Raw genomic sequence first — 17,697 nt, 5'->3', positions numbered from 1 at the left:
TATAAAACTATAACATTTTATTTAATATTCATTATTTATTAAATATTAAATTATAATCTATTTATTTAACAATATAAAAATAGGACATTTCAACTATGTAACAGTGCCATGACCCAGTGAACTGTTTAGGTGCCAGTCCCAAGGATACAGGCAACAAGCACTGGAGTTTTTTACTCTGTTCATCCAAGGGTGAGATAGTCTTTAGAATATTTAATCCAAGTCTCATATTTTAAAAAAAAGCATTATTGAAATATAATTCTTGTACCATAAAATTGACCCTTTTAAAGTGTACTATTCATGAAGGATATTCTATTTTCTTGTGATGTTGTTGGTTTTGTTATAAGGGTGATTGTCCTCATAAAATGAATTGAGGAGTGTTCCTTACTCATCTATTTTCTAAAAAGGTATTGATAGATTTGGTATTATTTTTTCCCCTTAAAATATTTGATAGATTTCACCAGTGAAGACATTTGATCTGGCCTTTTCCCTGTGGGAAGATTTATATTTACTAATTCAAGTTTTTTACCCTGATATATGTCTATTTGGATCTTTTCCTTTTCTCTTCAGTTAGTTTTAGTAATTTGTTCTCTCCAGGAAAGCCTCCATTTTCAACTATTTTTAAAATTATCAGAATTATGATGCTCATAATATTCTCTTAGAATACTTTTCATTTTTGTAAGGTCTATAGTGTTCTCTCTTCATTTCTCATTTTGGCAATTTAGGTCTCTTTCTTAGTCTAGCCAAAGGTTTATCAATTTGATATCTTCAAAGAGCTGACTTTTGGGTCTTTTTCTCTATTTCCTTATGCTTCAGATTTTTTGATTCCTATTTTTATCCTGTTTCCTGATTTCTACTTAATTTAGGTTTGATTCACTTCTCTTTTGCTACCTTCTTGAGATAGAAGCTTAGATTATTGTCTTTCTTCTAATTTTAAGCACTTAATGCTACTAATTTCCCTCTAAGCACAGTTTTGGCTGCTTCCCTTAAATTTGATATGTTGTATTTTTGTTTCCATTCAGTTCCAGGTATTTTCTAATTTTCCTTGTGATTTCTTCTTTGTCCTATGGATTACTTAAAAATATTAATTTCCAGTTATGTAGGGCGGGGGTTTCTCAAATTTGTTTTTGCTAATTCCATTGTGGAAAGAGAAAATAACTTGTATGTTTTCAGTCCTTTAAAATTTATAGAGATTTGTTCTGTGACTTGCCTTATGATGTATACTGGACAATGTTTCATTTGTCTGAAAAGGATGTATATTCTGCTGTTGGGAGTTTTCTGCATATGTCAAATATTTCAGTATTGGCTGATACTGTAATGAGGGTCTTCTATATCCGCCTTTCCTTTCTCTTGTTTATTGCTGAGAGAAATTTGAAGCCTCCAACCACAACTGAATTGTCAATTTATCATTTCAAGGTCCATATAGCGATTTCACAAAGACTCAATAATGTCCAACTCAGGCCAGTGCCTATCCCTCGTCCCCATTAATGGAGCAAGGAGCACTTGTAACTGGCATCGTAAACATGCCCATCTCAGTGGTCAGCCGACACTCTTCTGTCGCCAGAGGGTCAAAAAAGAGCTCCTCAAACTGTCAGAAAACAGACCACGTCGGTATCTAATTCCAGGAGACTCTTCACCTTCAGGCTTAGGGGGATGAACTTCACTGGGTAGAAAACGCAGGGTATGGGCAGCCCGGGTGGCTCAGCGGTTTAGCGCCGCCTTTGGCCCAGGGCATGACCCTGGAGACCCAGGATCGAGTCCCGCGTCGGGCTCCCTGCGTGGAGCCTGCTTCTCCCTCTGCCTCTCTCTCTCTACCTGCGTCTTTCATGAATAAATAAATATTAAAAAAAAAAAAAAAAAGAAAGAAAACGCAGGATACAAGGGAGACTTGTTCTCAGATCTGTTAGCTTATCTGAGAGGTATAGCGCAGGACAGGTTACATAGGTTAATCGACATTATACAATGAATCTCTCGAGAGTATCGCACGTAGGAATGGAAATGATTGGGAAGAGCATTTAACCCAAATCATTCCCCTAATAATGAGCCAACCTTAATCAAACAAGAACACCTCAAAGGACCCGATTTCCAGCCATGCATTAGCAGAATAATTCTTCAAGCCTTGCTTAGGTTTCCCGGGGGGGAATTCAGTCATTTTCAGCCTTCCCTGCAACTCAAGTTATTTCTCTTCGCAACCTAACCACGCGGCTGGGCAGTCCTAATTCAGGTGTTCCCTGCAAACGTCGAGCCAAAGAGGGCGGCGGAAGACGGTCCCGCAGCCCAGCTCGAACCGAAGGCTGGCCCTTGCCAATTCGGGAATTCTCGGCGGGGTCTGCACACACAGTTTTACGCAGATTTCCCCTCGGAGGCCCACGGCCGGAGTCCCCACCCAGCCCAAGGCCGGGAGGATGCCCCACCCAGGGGCAGGCCGGGCCGGCCCCGAGGCCGGTCTAACTGGTTAGGACGGCCGGAGCCTGCTGGCACAGAAGGGCTGCACTTCGGGAGCTGAGGAGCAGCCGGCCAGAGCGTGCAGAGAAAAGCGCTTCCCTTTCTCCAGACCACCGGAGGCGCTGCCCGCCAACCCGTCCTCGGCGATCTCCGCTCGTGGTAGGTAGGTGCCGCCTCCCACCCAGTCCCCCAAGACCGGGAACTGCGCACGCGCCCGCTGAGCCCTCCGCGGCGCATTCTCTCGCGCGCTCCCTCAGTCTCCTCAGCGAGCCTCTGGGCCGAAGTAGGCGCGTTGCTTCCTGGGTGTTGTAGTGTGGCTCCTCGACGGAGGGCCCTCTTGTAAACTGGGCGCTGGGCGTCCGAGAACTACGCCTCCCAGCGTGCCGCGCGCGAGGGCACAGGGCGTTCGCCCTTGACGGCTTTAGCCGTCAGCGCAGAGAGGAGGACCCAGGAAGCCGGCAGCGGCGGGAGGAGGGAGTGCGCTTGCGCGGTGGGCCGGCTCGTCGCGTTCTGTCCCAATCATTGTAAACAGGCGGAGGCTGGGGCGGGGTGGGAATGGGGCGCCCGAGGCCGGCTAGGGGCGCAGCGCAGGAGGCGCCTACGGTGGCTGCGGCGGCACGGTGAGCGCGAGGCGGCGGCGGCGGCGGCGGCGGCGGGGCGGGCGGTCGCGCGGCGGCAGGCGCAGGTCGGTGGCGGGCAGCGGCGGCGCGCAGGGGTCGTGGCGGGCCCCGCGCCCCGGGGGAGCCTCTCCTGCGCGCCCCGCCGCGGCGTCTGTCAGGCGGCGCGCGGGGCTGGCGGTGGCGGTGGGGGTGGGGGGCGTGGCTGCCCGAGTGCGGGCTCTTCCCCGGCAGGCTGCTCCCCGGGGGTCGCCCGGCTGCCGGCCGTTCCTCCCACTTGCCGGCCGGGCCTCCCTCGTGGCGTCGGCATTTGGGATTCGGTGCTCTCGGGGTCCGGAGGGGGGAGTCGGGAGCCGGCCGCTCCCCGCGGAGTCCCCGGGCCTCGGCAGCGCCGGGACGGGGGACTCCGCCTTTTATATAATCACTCTTTCCTCATCGCCCCCGGAATATTGAGCGGCCCCAGGACCGGCCCGGTGCACCGGGACAAGGCTCCCGGGGTTTCCCTCCGCTGGCACGAAGCACCGGGGCTCCTTTGGGTGCTGCGCTCTCGCGTTCAGGTTTCCCTGCGGATGGACGGACAGATCTGGAGTTGAGAATTCCTTTTACAACTCAATTTCAAGTATGCTTGTGCCAAAACGCTCTTATTGAGGACACTTTTTTTTTTTTTTTTAATTTATCGTTGTAGGAGTGGAACAGGTTTTTCAAAATACTCCACACCTCAGTCTTAACCTGAAGTAATTAAACGCTGTTTTGAGTTTTGGGGTTCATTCCTTCAGGGCCTCCCTCTTGGCCAAGCAGCTTGTTTCCTTTAAGGCCTGGTTGAGTCTTTGAAAATAGTTAGAATGTTAACTCGAGGTAGCGTGCGTGTGCCTTGTAAGAGAGGCACAGTCGTCTGGACGGGGAGTTCACACATCATCCAGCCTCACCAGAAGAGCTCTCACTGAATACTTTGGAGTGGAGTGGGCATGCTCGCTTGCTGCAGCACTTTCCGTAGCCTTCCATCATTCTTGGCGGTTACTCATCAAGTATTTAAGTGGTGGTAAGGAGCACGCTGACTTTTGGGTTGGTGATCATGGAGGCAGCCCTGCTAACGCAAGCAAATGGGACTGTGAATAAGAAAAGTAACCTCCCTTGACGCCTTTCCGGTTGTCTTGGTGATTTGATAGTTCCTTTCTGAGTGTCTTTCTGAAAATGAGTAATTGCTGTAAACGGTGCTGGCAGTAGGAGAGGTAGGAAGGAAGTTAAAGTGGTTCCCACTTTTCAGAGTGACCCATAGATTTACGTGGGTGGACTAGTTTTTTTTTTTTTTTTTAATTTTTATTTATTTATGATAGTCACAGAGAGAGAGAGAGAGGCAGAGACACAGGCAGAGGGAGAAGCAGGCTCCATGCACCGGGAGCCTGACGTGGGATTCCATCCCGGGTCTCCAGGATCGCGCCCTGGGCCAAAGGCAGGCGCTAAACCGCTGCGCCACCCAGGGATCCCGGTGGACTAGTTTAATAGTAACTAACAACCGAGAAGTTATTCTTTGAACAAAGTGTCTCGAAGCAATGTGACATACTTGGCTCTTTTCAAAATAGTATCTCTCATTTTAGATCTAATTTGGAAAACTAGAAGTAGTATCAGAGAATCAATACCAACTTTAATTTGCACCCTTATATTTGCACAGCTGTTTGCTTGGCAAGGGGAGATGGGGCTTGAAGGTATTCAAAAGTATGTTCTTTTTTGTTGTTGTTGTTTCTTTTAAGATTTTATTCATTTATTCATGAAAAACTCAGAGAGGGAGAGAGAGGCAGAGACACAGGCAGAGGGAGAAGCAGGCTCCATGCAGGGAGCCCGACGTGGGACTCGATCCCCGTCCCCAGGATCACAATCTGGGCGGAAGGCGGCGCTAAACTGCTGAGCCACCCGGGCTGCCCTGTTCTTTCATTTGTTTTGAAAGAAAATTCCTGATAGAAACTTTAGTATATGTGGAAGGAATAAAGAAGAACGCGGATCATTTAGAGGAATTACTGTGTTAGCAGGTACTATGGCAGGTGAGGAGGACTTACAGATGGATAAGGCTGTGCCCCTGCTTTCTGGGTGATAAGACTTTATCTCTTACTTGAACTGTTAGCAAGTACAATATGTTTTTAAGATTAGTTAGAGAAAGTATGGGGGTATAGAGGTGTACAAAGGAGATAGTGATCAGTTTCCTAAGGGAAGAGAGAGATGGAGGAAGGTGGCAGTTGTAAGGAGAAAGTGTGTACAGGAGGGGATGCAAACAGTAAGAATGGACATTTAGGTAGAAGGAACAGTGTGAGCAGAAGCATGGGAGTCTCCGCTTCCATAGTGAGTTGTAGGATCTGCAGGTATAGCTAGTGGGCAGGGGCCAAATTATGGATGGTCTTATACACGGTTGAAGTAATTTCAACTTTTGTCTTACAAGCAAATAGAAGTCACTGAGACAGGATAGGGAAAACAGAGGCCTAAGCCAGCTCAGCCCATTTTAACTCCCTCCTATGTGTCTAGTGTTACATTAGGTACTTTATGCTTTATGTCCTTAAACTTGAAGGTTTAGGCATGACTGAGGCAGAAAATGAGGAACTTAAGGCAGAAGGAAAGCTGAATGTGATTAGAGAGCGTGGAACACTTCGGAGAGCTGGAAGCCATTCTCTGCAACTATAGCATTGGATTTATGGTGGTGAGTTGCACAAGAGGAGGCTGCACAGATAGATCCTTGAGTATTGCATGACATTCTAAGGATTCTAGAATTTTTTCCCCTAGAATATAGGTAATAGAGTTTATGGATTTTAATCAGGAAAGAGTCATAAAATATTCATCTTAGATCATTCTGGTATTGTAGAGTGCAGATTTCAGAAGGGATGGAGGGAAGATACGGCAGGGTGCAGAAAGACTGGTTAGGAGTTTTTGTACTAATTGAGGTGACAAAAAAAAAAGAGACAAAAAAAATAATTGAGGTGACGAGTAAGGTCCTCAGTTAAACCAAGGCAGAGTCAGTGGAGATGCGAAACAGTAGATTAATAGCACAAACATTTAGAAGGTAGAATTCAGAGGATTCAGTTACAGTTGGATTTTAACTTGGATCATTGAATAGACAGTGGTAAACTGCAGTTGACCCTTGGACAGTGTGAGGGTTAGGGACACCAGTCCTCCCCTTGCAGACCTCCCCCTTGCAGTCTAAAATCCGCATATTACTTTTGACTCCCCCAAAACTTAACTACTAATAGCCTATTGTTGACTGGAAGCCCTACTGATAACTTAAGGTCAATTAACACATATTTTTATATATTATGTATTGTATACTATATTTTTACAATAAAGCTAAAGAAAATGTTACTGAAATCATAGGGAAGAAAAAATACATTTATAATGCTGTATATATATGTGTGTGTGTGTGTGTATATATATATATACACATATATATATATAAAAACAACCAAACACATTTGAGTAGACCCACACAGCTCAAACCCTTGTTGTTCAAGGGTCAACTGTACTGACACAGGGACTTCCGGAAGGGGAGCCAACTGGGGGGAGGAACAGTATTTCAGCTTTTGGATATGTTGAGGAGTTGTCTATGAAACATCCAGGTGAAGCATCAGCTATAGAGTTGGGTGTGTGGGTTTGGAGTCGAAGAGAGAGGTCTTGCTATGAGGGTCAGCAGGCTATATTATAGGTGGTAGCTGAAATCTTTGATTTCTGTAATACCATGTAGGAAGAGCTTACCAGTGGAGTGTAGTTCTGGAAATAGACAATGGAGAATAACATTTAAAGCCAGATAGAGGAAGAAGACTTGGAAAGGGAAATTCCTAAGTATTTAGAGATGCAAGGAAGTCATGAGAAAATGTCATATAAGCCAAAATGTAATCATTTCAAAGGGAAGCTATGCTTCACTACTAACTCTCCAGAAAAAAGAAAAAAATTTTAAAATAGGAAGCTGTACTTCAAATGCTTTGAGAACTTGAGTAAAACAAGGATTATTAGGAGTCTGTTGAATTTGATAACTAAGAGCAGTTTTGTAACCTTCTACTTAATGCTACCATTTGGGGAAGGGGCTAGTTTCTTTGAATTGGGAAGTTAATGGGAGATCAGAGAGTGAAGAAAGTAAATGTGGATTATTTCAAGAATAAACAAATCTTAGCTGTGACAGGAAGACTGGAAAGAGGTGTTAGCAGATGGTAAAAAGGTTTAAGAGAGTGATTTTTAACATGGCAAAGACTTCAACCTGCTTTTTTCTTATGACAGTTTTATTGAAATGTAATTCATATAAAATTCATCCTTTTAAAGTGTACAATTCAGTAGTTTTTAGTATATTTGCAGAATTATGCAGCCATTTCCACAGTCAACTCTAGAACGTTTTAATTACCTCAAAAAAGAAACCTTTTACTCATTATCAACCACTCACCATTTCCTCTGCTCCCACCCATTAGCAACCACTGATCTGCTGCTGTCTCTGGATTTGCCTGTTCTGGACATTTTATATAAATGGAATTGCATATGTGATTATTTGTGACTGGCTTCCTTTTCTCAGTATAATGTTTTCAAGGTTTATCCATATTGTAGCATATATCAGGACTTCATTTCTTTTTATTGCCAACTAGTTTTCTATTCCTGAGTTATACCATGTTTTGTTTATCCGTTGATCAGCTGGTGACTGTTTGAGTTGTTTCTCCTTTACAGCTATAGTGAATAATACTGGTACTGATACTCATGTGCATGTTTTTATGTGGATGTATGTTGCTCCTAGGTGTATACCTAGGAATAGAATTGCTAGATCATATGGCTACTCTTATGTTTAACGTTTTGAGGAACTATCAAAGTGTTTCCCAAAGCAGCTGCACCATTTCATTTATGCAGTGTAAGGATTCTGATATCTCTACAACTTTACCAACACTTGTTATTTTCTGGCTTTTAAAATTTTAGCTGTCCTAGCTTGTGTGAATTGGTATCTCATTGTGGGTTTGATTTGATGATGTTGGCCATGTTTTCGTGTGCATATTGGCCATTTGTCTATTTTCTTTGGAAAAATATCTATTCAGTTTCTTTGCCCATTTTACAGTTGGGTTGTTTGTCTTTTTGTTGTTGAGTTGTAAGTGTTCCTTTATATAATCTGGATGCTAGAACCTTTTCAGAATATGATGTGCCAATATTTTCTTCCATTCTTTAGGTTGTCTTTTTACTCTCTTGATAATACCCTCTGATATACAAAATTTTTAAATTTTGATGAAATACAGTTTATCCATTTGCTTCTTTTGTTACTCATGATTTTAGTGTCATATCTAAGAATCCATTGTCAAATCCAAGGTTGTGAACATTTACACTATACTCTTCTAAAATTTTTTTGGTTTTAGTTTTTATATTTAGTCATTGATTCATTTTGAGTGAATTTTTGTGTATGGTCTGAAGTATGGGTCATTTTCTTGCATATGGAAATCCAGTTGTTTTATCCCCATCTGTTGAAGAGATTATTTGAAGAATAAACAAATCTTAGCTGTGATGACTGGATATTCTTTTTGCACTGAATAGTCTTGACACCTTTATTGATAATCAGTTGACCATAGATGTTTGGGTTTACTTCTGGGCTCTCAAGCTGATTCCATAGGTCTGTATGTTTATACTAATGTCAGTTCCACATTGTTTTGATTACTCTAGTTTTGTTGTGCCTTTTGAAATCAGGAAATGTGAGTCTTCCAGGTCTGTTCTTTTTCATTTTTTGTGTGTGGTTATTTAGGGCCCATTGCAATTCCATATTAAACTGAGGATCAAAAAACAAAACAAAACAAAACAAAACCAAAACAACAAAACTGAGGATCATCTTTTCCCCACAAACAAAATTTTTTTAAACATTTCATTTTTGGAATGTTTGTTGCTGGTGTGTGGATATGTACTTTATTTTCTATCTTCATCTTTTTTTTTTTTTTAAGATTTTATTTATTCATGAGACATACACACACACACACACACACACACACACACACAGAGGCAGAGACACAGGCAGAGGGAGAAACAGGCTCCATGCAAGGACCCCGACGTGGGACCCGATCCTGGGTCTCCAGGATCATACCCTGCAGCACTAAATCACTGTGCCACTGGGGCTGCCCTATCTTCATCTTTTATCCTGTAACTTTGTTAAACTCGTTTACTAGTTCCAATAATTTTCTAGCATATGCTTCTTGTTTTCTGTGTAAGATCATGTGATTGGTGAACGAACAGAGACAATTTTAATTCTTTACCAATGTGAATGCCTTTTATTAATTGATTTTTATTTTTTCTTAATTGCCATGGCTAGAAGTTCCAGTTCAGTATTGAATAGAAATGGCAAGGACAAACCTCTTTGTCTTGGTCTTGTTCCTGGTCTTAGGACAGCTTCCAGTCTTTCACCATTAACTGTAATGTTAACTCTGCATTTTTCACTGATACCCTTTATCAGTTGCCTCTGTCCCTAGTTTTTCAGATGTTCTGTTAAATGTTTGTTAAGATTTCTACATATTTTTTAATTAAATTTTTTTCCTGTTATTGATTTTCATTGTTCTTTCATTGTGGTTGGAGAACATACTTTGTGTGCTTTAACTCTTATAAAATTTATTCAGGTTAGTTGATAGCCTGACATATGATCTGTCTTAAAGAATGTCCCAAGTGCACTTGAGATGAATCTGTATTCTGCTCCTGTTGAGTGGCATGTTTTGGAGATATCTGTTAGGTCTAATTTGTTTGAAGTAATGGTCAAGTTTTCTCTTTCCTTATTGATGTTTTGCCTGGTTGGTTTGTCCACTATCGAAAGGGGGATAGTGAAGTCTTCAACTATTGTTGAACTGTTTTTTCCTTTTGATTTAGTCAGTTTTTTCCCTCTTGCCTTTTAAGGTTCTGTTATTAGGTGCATATACATTTATAATTGTTATCTTGTTGCTCTACCATTTTATCATTATGTAATACTCTTTATCTCTTATATTTTATTTTAAAGCATATTTTGTTTGGTATTAGTATAGTCAATCATATCAGTTCTCTTCTGGTTACTGATTGCATGAAATATCTGTTTCCATGCTTTTATTTCAACTTGTGTCTTAGAACTTTGTGGGCAACATATAGTTGGATCTTTTTTTTGAGATTATATTTATTTATTCACGAGAGGTACAGAAAGAAAGGCAGAGTCCTAGGCAGAGGGAGAAGCAGGTTCCCCACAGGGAACCTGATGTGAGACTTGATCCCAGGACCCCTAGGTTCACCACTTGAGCAGAAGGCAGACACTCAACCACTGAGCCACTCAGGTGCTCTACTTGGGTCTTTTTTTTTTTTTTTTAAATCTATTTTGCCATTATCTGCCTTTTAATTTTGGGAATTTAGCCCATTTAATTTTAAAGTAATTACTGATTAGGAGGAAGTTCTGCCCTATTGCTGTTTATCTTTTATATATTTTAAATCTTTTTTATTTTTCAATTCTTTCATTATTGCTTTCTATGTTTCTTTGCAGTGTACTATTTTAATTCTTTACATTTAATTTACTATATATTTTTGAATTATTTCTTAGTGGTTGCCCTGGGATTCCAAGGAACATTTTAATTTGTAATAGTGTAGTTCAGATTAATACCAGTTTAATTTCAACAGTGTATAAAAGCTATTCCTATAGCTCCATTCCCCCCCCAATGGTACTTTTGTCACAAGTTGTATCTTTTTTTTTTTTTTTTTTTTTAATCTGTGTATTCAAGAGAGACACAGAGAGAGAGAGGAAGAGGCAGAGACACAGGCAGAGGGAGAAGCAGGCTCCATGTAGGGAGCCCGCTGTGGGACTCCCATCTCAGGACCCCGGGATCATGACCTGAGCCAAAGGCAGATGCTCAACTGCTGAGCCACCCAGGCTTCCCACAAGTTGTATCTTTATACATTGTATGCCCATCTCATGTGAAATTGTTGCTTTATGCCGGTGTCATTCAAATCAAAAAGGAGAGGTAAGAGATACAAAAGAAAAATACATTTATTTTTTATATTTTCTAAAGATTTTATTTACTTATTTGAGAGAGAGAGTGAGTACACAGGTGGGGGGAGCAGAGAGCCTTATGTGGGGCTTGATCCCAGGATCCTGAGATCATGACCTGACCTGAAATCAGATGCTTAACTGTCTGAGCCACCCAGGAATCCTGAGAAATACATTTATACTGTCTTTTGAAATTGGCATGTCTTTTATATTTACCTATGTAGTTACTTTTACCATTGTTCTTTTTTTTTTTTTTTTAAAGGTTTTATTTATTTACTCATGAGAGAGACAGAGAGAGAGGCAGACACAGGCAGAGGGAGAAGGAGGCTCCATGCAGGGAGCCTGATGGGGGACTCGATCCCGGGACCCCAGGATCACATCCTGGGCTGAAGGCGGTGCTAAACTGCTGAGCCACCTGGGCTGCCCTGTTCTTTATTTCTTCATGTGGATTCAAGTTACTTTCTGGTTTTCTTTCATTTCAGCATGAAGGACGTCATTTAGCATTTCTTGTAGGATAGATCCATTAGCAATGAATTCTTTCAGATTTTCTTCCTCTGAGAATATATTATTTTTTCTTTTAATTTTGAAAGATAATTTTACAAGGTAAAGATTCTCAGTTGACAGGTTTTTTTTTTTTTTCCTTTTAGTATTTTGATTATGTCATCCCACTGCCTTCTGCTTTTATGGTTTCTGATGAGAAGTCAGCTGATAATGATAGTGAGGATCCCTTGTATGTGATGAGTCACTTCACTGTAGCTTTTTTCAAGATTCTCTTTTTGTCTTTGAACTATTTGATAAATATAGTGTGCCTCGGTGTGAATTTCACTGAATTTCTCCTGCTTAGAGTTTGGTAAGCTTCTTGGATTTGTAGATTAATGTATTTCATTAAATTTGAGAAGTTTTTAGCCACTGTTTCTTCAAATATTATTTCTGGTCTTTTCTTTCTCTCCTCTCTTTTTGGTACTGCCATTTTGCTTTTGATGTGCCAGATGGTGTCCCACAGATCTTTTAGACTTTGTTATATTTTCTTCATTCATTTTTTCTTTCTGATTCCAAGGCTGATATATCTTTAAGATTACTTGTTCTTTATCCTGCTTTTTCAAATCTGCTGTTAAGCCCATATAGTGAATTTTTCATTTCAGTTATTATACTTTTCAATTCCAGAATTTCTATTTGATTCTTTTAAAAATTTCTCTTTGTTAATATTCTTTATCTGGTGAGACAGAGTTCTTATGTTTTCCTTTAATTCTTCAGACATAATTTCCTTTTGCTTTTGAACATATTTATTTGAAGTCTTTGTCCAGTAAGTCTAATGTCTGGGATTCCTTAGGAAGAATTTTTAGTGATTTCCTTTTTTCCCTGTGTTATGGGCCTGTCTTTTTTCTTTACATGTATGCATTTTTTTGTTGTTGAAATTGGACATTTTGAGCATTATAATATGGCATGTTCTAGGAAATTAGATTCTCCTTTCCCCCCAGAGATGTTGCTACTTGTAGCTGTTGTTAGTTTGTTTAGGAACTTTTCTGAACTAATTTTGTAGCGTATATAATCTTTGTCATGTGTGCCCACTGAAGTTTATGTCTGTGTTCTGTCAGCTAATGATTGAACAGGTATATCCTTAAACATTTAGTACCAACAATATCCCCTAGTGTCTTCAGAAGGGTCTTGTGGTTTTGTTGGAGTATTTGTTCCTTGAGCACTGGCCACTTTACAACTCTAGTTAGCCTTAATTTCCTGTTTGTCTAGAGGTGAAGGTCATTCAGAAATGAGAGTATAGGGACTCCTTGGATAGGATGAACTCAGGGAGAGCCATACTGAGAATCTTAACCAAATAATCGAAAACAAAGAGAGAGAATCTTAAAAGAAGCAAGAGTGAAGTGACTCCTTACATACAAGGAATCCTCATATTTAACAGCTGACTGTTCTGACTTCTTACCGGAAACTATAGAGGCCAGGAAGTGGTGAGATGACGTAGTCAAAGTACTGAAAGAAAAAAACTGTCAACCAAGAGCTGGCAAAATTTCTCAGCATGTGCACAGCCCTGGGCATACACGTTGTGTCCTAGATTCAACAGGAAATCTGTTGAAGCTGTTCAAGGTTCTTATTTCTCAAAATATCTCATTGCCCAAGCTTTCTTCTCAAGGTGTTTGGTCAGTTTGTTTGCCCCAACTGTTAGTCATTGTGTCAGGCAGCAGGTACTGAAATTGTCTGCCTGCTTATGTTTTTGACAAACATCCTTTGTGTTCTGTAGTGGCGTTAGCTCTGGAGGAAGTCTGAGTTAGCAGCATTAGGTGAGTTAAAGCAAGACTTTTCAGCACATCTTCCAGGGAACCACTAGATCGGTCAAAACAATTCCAGTTTGTATGTGAATGAGGTTTGTTTCGCCATCCCAGTACCAGGAATGTGGGCTGTTGTTTTCATGGTCACCGCTGATCTGCAGAGTCCAGGATAGGAGAAGAGTAAGTTAAATGCTATAAAGCTCTATGTTCTTACCCAGATTTAGCTGTTTTCCTGGAATAAGTACTCTCTGGATTGCTATAAGTTTTTGGTTAGTTTCTGGTGTTCTGGAAAAGTTGATTCTGACAGTTTTTAGTTGCGTTTGCCATTTATTATTCCAGCGTTTTGTGAACATTACTCCCCATTTGTTTATTATACTATACTTATTTTTGGGCTATATGTATTAGTATAAATCAAGTGAATTTTATGTTTCATGGAGCATACAGAGGGTCAGTATATTCTCTTTTTCAGTGCTTTATTTTTTAAGGATTTTAGGTACTTAGATGCAATATAAATAAAGGCTTTCTGGCCATTATAAACACTATAATAAGCATCCTTTTACTTAGATTTTTGGTTACTTTGTGTATTTGAGGCTAAGATTTTGATGGTGGAATTGCTAGGTGAGAATATTCATTTTTGATAGATTTTTCTAGATTTCCCTTTAAATTTCCCAGGAAATTAAGGCTAACTAGAGTTGTAAAGTGGCTAGTGCTCAAGGAACAAATACTCAAAACACTCCAGTTTATACTTTAACCAGTAGTATATGGGGATATCTCTTTACACCTTTCCATTATCTTTCCATTATTGGGTATCAGATTTATCTTAAGAAAATTTGTGGTTGAAAAGAGCATCTCTTTAATTTCTTATTCCTTCATTTTTGTATTATTTTACTTTTTTTTCTATTGAAGTTCAGTTTGCCAACATATAGTATAATACCCAGTGCTCATCCCATCTTTATTTTCTTTTTTTTTTCCTAAAGATTTTAATTTATTTGAGAGAGAGAGAGAACAAGCTGGGAGGTGGGGCATAGGGAGACGGAGAAGCAGACTCCTTACTGATCAGAGAGCCCCATGTGGGGCTTTATCTCAGGATCCTGGGATCATGATCTGAGCCAAAGGAAGACACATAATGGTTGAGTCACCCAGGCACCCCTATTCCTTTATTTTCAAAATATCTTTTTAAAAAAGATTTATTTTAGAGTGGGTGAGAGGGGGAGGGACAGTGAGAGAGGGAGAATCTCAAGCAGACTCCTTGCTGAGTGTGGAGCCTGACACAGGGCTTGGTCTCACAACCCTGAGATCAAGAGTCAGACGCTTAACCCTTAATTTAAGATTTTATTTTTTTGGCAGAATGAGCATGAGCAGAAGAAGAGAGTGAGTCAGAGGGAGAGGGAGAAGCAGGCTCCCTGCTGAGCAGAGTGTGCCATGTGGGGCTTGATCTCAGGACCCTGGGAACATGACCTGAGTTGAAGGCAGACACTTAACTGACTGAGCCATCCAGGCACCCTGCCTTCATGTTTAAAATATCGTTTTGGGGGCAGCCCCGGTGGCTCAGCGGTTTAGCGCTGCCTTCAGCTCAGGGCATGATCCTGGAGTCCCGGGATGGAGTCCCTGCATGGAGCCTGCTTCTCCCTCTGCCTGCGTCTCTGCCTCTCTCTCTCTCTCTGTGTTCTGTCATGAATAAATAAATAAAATCTTTAAAAAAAAATACCTTTTTTGTACATACCTTCTACCATGTTTTTTTTTTTAATTCTTTAATTCTTAATTCTTTAATTTTTAAAAAATTCTTATTTATTCATGAGACAGAGAGAGCAGGGGGTGGGAGGTGCAGAGACACAGGCAGAGGGAGAAGCAGGCTCCATGCAGAAGCCTGATGAGGAACTCAATCCGGGGACCTGATCTGGGGACCATGTCCTGAGCCAAAGGCTGACGCTCAACTGCTGAGCCACCGAGGCATCCCTTGTTTTTCTTGTTAAGAAAATTTTATAAAATATTTGCCATGTCTAAGGGGTGCCTGGGTGGCTCAGTCGATTGGGCATCAGACTCTCGATTTTAGCTCATGTTGTATCTCAGGGTCATGAGATCTGAGTCCTGTGTCAGGCTCTGCCCTCAGTGGGGAGTCTACTGGAGATATTTCCTCCGTCCACTTCTCTCCCTCCCCCTGCTTCTGGACATGTGCGAGCACGGTTTCTCTCTCTAAAATAAATCTTAAAAAAATATTTGCCATGGGGATCCCTGGGTAGCGCAGTGGTTTGGCGCCTGCCTTTGGCCCAGGGCGCGATCCTGAAGACCCGGGATCGAATCCCACGTCGGGCTCCCGGTGCATGGAGCCTGCTTCTCCCTCTGCCTGTGTCTCTGCCTCTCTCTCTCTCTCTCTCTCTCTCTCTCTGTGTGACTATCATAAATAAATAAAAATTTATTTAAAAAAAATTGCCATGTCTAGTACCAGTATTTTTTCCAAGTTTCTTTGTGGCTTTTTAAATTAGTATATGATGGGGCACCTGAGTGGTTCAGTTGGTTAAGCATCCAACTCTTGCTTTCAGCTCAGGTCATGATCTTAGGTTGTGAGATCGAGTTGTGTCTGGCTAGTGCTCAGTGTGGAGTCAGGCTGGAGATTTTCTCTCTCCCTCTCCCTCCCTCTCGCCCCCTGCTGCCCCCTGCTGGCAAATGTTCTCTTGCTGTCTCTCCAAATCTTTTAAAAATGTTAACAATTTATAATAAAAACTTTAAAGAATTTGTTTATGATGTTTTAAAAATGTACTTAAGGGGACGCCTGGGTTGCTTTAGCGGTTAAGCGTCTGTCTTTGGCTCAGGGCATGATCCCATCATCAAATCCCACATTGGGCTCCCTGTGGGGAGCCTGCTTCTCCCTCTGTGTCTCTGCCTCTCCCTCTGTGTCTTTCATGAATAAATAAATAAAATCTGTAGAAAGAAATAAAAAATGAAAATGTACTTAAGATTTTTTGAAGTGTTTTCAAATTGACAGTCAAAAAGAAGGTAAGAAAAGCTTCCTTTTTTCATATTCTTGTACGGGGTAGAAATATAGTTTAGAAAATCTCAAGTTTTGCCCAGACATGTTTATGCTCTTGCTTTTTTATAGTTAATAGCACAGTTAAATATTGGCTAATATTACTACTTACTGAGTACCTCCTGTCTGAGGAATTTCATTTTATTAAATCTTGGCTATGTCTTGCCAGATGTCAACATTCTTTTGTACAGATAAGGATATTTGGTCCCTGAAAGGTGATGGCATTTAGTCAGAACCCATAATTATGTTCCAGATAGAGCTAAGATTTGAATCCAGATTGTCTCTGAGGCTCTAGAGCCCATATACTTCCTATTTACCAAATTATCTCTCCATAAGGTATTTCCCAGTTTCCTTGCAGAGGGAAGGGGAGCTGGGTCAGACAAATAATACAATTGTGTTTTTCTCAGCCACTAAAAATACTACCAAAGGAATAGTATTTCTTGTATGTTCTTGCAGAGATGTTTTATACACAAAGAAAGATGTTTGTATAAATGTGTATAATTTTTTTTAAAGATTTCATTTATTTATTCATGAGAGACATAGAGAGAGACAGAGACACAGGCAGAGGGAGAAGCAGGCTCCATGCAGGGAGCCCAATACGGGACTTAATCCCGGGACTCCAGGATCACAACCTGAGCCTAAGGCAGACGCTTAATCGCAGAGCCACCCAGGTGTCCCTAAATGTGTATACTTTTTGAAAAGGATTTATTTTAGAGAGTGTGTGCGTTTGCGCAGATGAGTAAGAGGAGAGGTAGAGGGAGAAAGAGAATCTCAAGCAAACTCCCCACTGAACCTGGAGCCTGACGCAGGGCTTGATTCCACAACCCTGATCACAGCCTGAGCCAAACTGAAGAGTCGGTTGCCCAATCAACTGAGACCTGCAGGTGCCCCTAAATATGTATACTTTCTATTTCTACGCAGCTTTTTTTTTTTTTTTAAGATTTTTTATTTATTCATGAGAGACAGAGAGAGAGAGGCAGAGACACAGGCAGAGGGAGAAGCAGGCTTCATGCAGGGAGCCCGACGTGGGACTCGATCCTGGATCTCCAGGATCACGCCCTGGACTGAAGGTGGTGCTAAACCGCTGAGCCACCAGGACTGCCCAGCTTTTTTTTTTTTTTTAAAGAAAAGATGTGTTTACTTATTTTAGAGATAGCATGCAGTGGGGAGAGGCAGAAGGCAAGGGAAAGAATCCCAAGCAGATTCCCTGCAAGGGAGGAGCCAGATGCAGGGCTCGATCTCATGACACTGAGATCATGACCTGAGCCAAAATCAAGAGGTAGCTGACCAACCAACTGAACCACCCAAGCATCCCACTATTCTAAACAGTTGTAATACATGAAATGAGGGAATATGTATTTG

General features: G+C 41.4%; 1 protein-coding gene across 4 annotated transcripts in view; it reads left to right on the top strand.

The window, feature by feature from the left end:
* The first annotated feature begins 2,464 nt into the window (after window positions 1-2,464).
* Window positions 2,465-17,697, top strand: part of RALBP1 (ralA binding protein 1) — a 54,696-nt gene continuing 39,463 nt past the window's right edge. Inside the window, exon 1 of one of the 4 annotated variants that reach the window (XM_077899967.1) lies at window positions 2,465-2,605. The gene's annotated coding sequence lies outside the window, so the exon portion shown is untranslated. The other 3 variants (XM_077899969.1, XM_077899966.1, XM_077899968.1) reach the window with 3 other exon arrangements.

This window comes from Canis aureus, chromosome 6 (genome assembly GCF_053574225.1).
Source record: "Canis aureus isolate CA01 chromosome 6, VMU_Caureus_v.1.0, whole genome shotgun sequence".
Taxonomy (NCBI): domain Eukaryota; kingdom Metazoa; phylum Chordata; class Mammalia; order Carnivora; family Canidae; genus Canis; species Canis aureus.
Note: the sequence above shows the minus strand (reverse complement) of the source record. Positions and strands in the feature narration are given on the sequence as shown.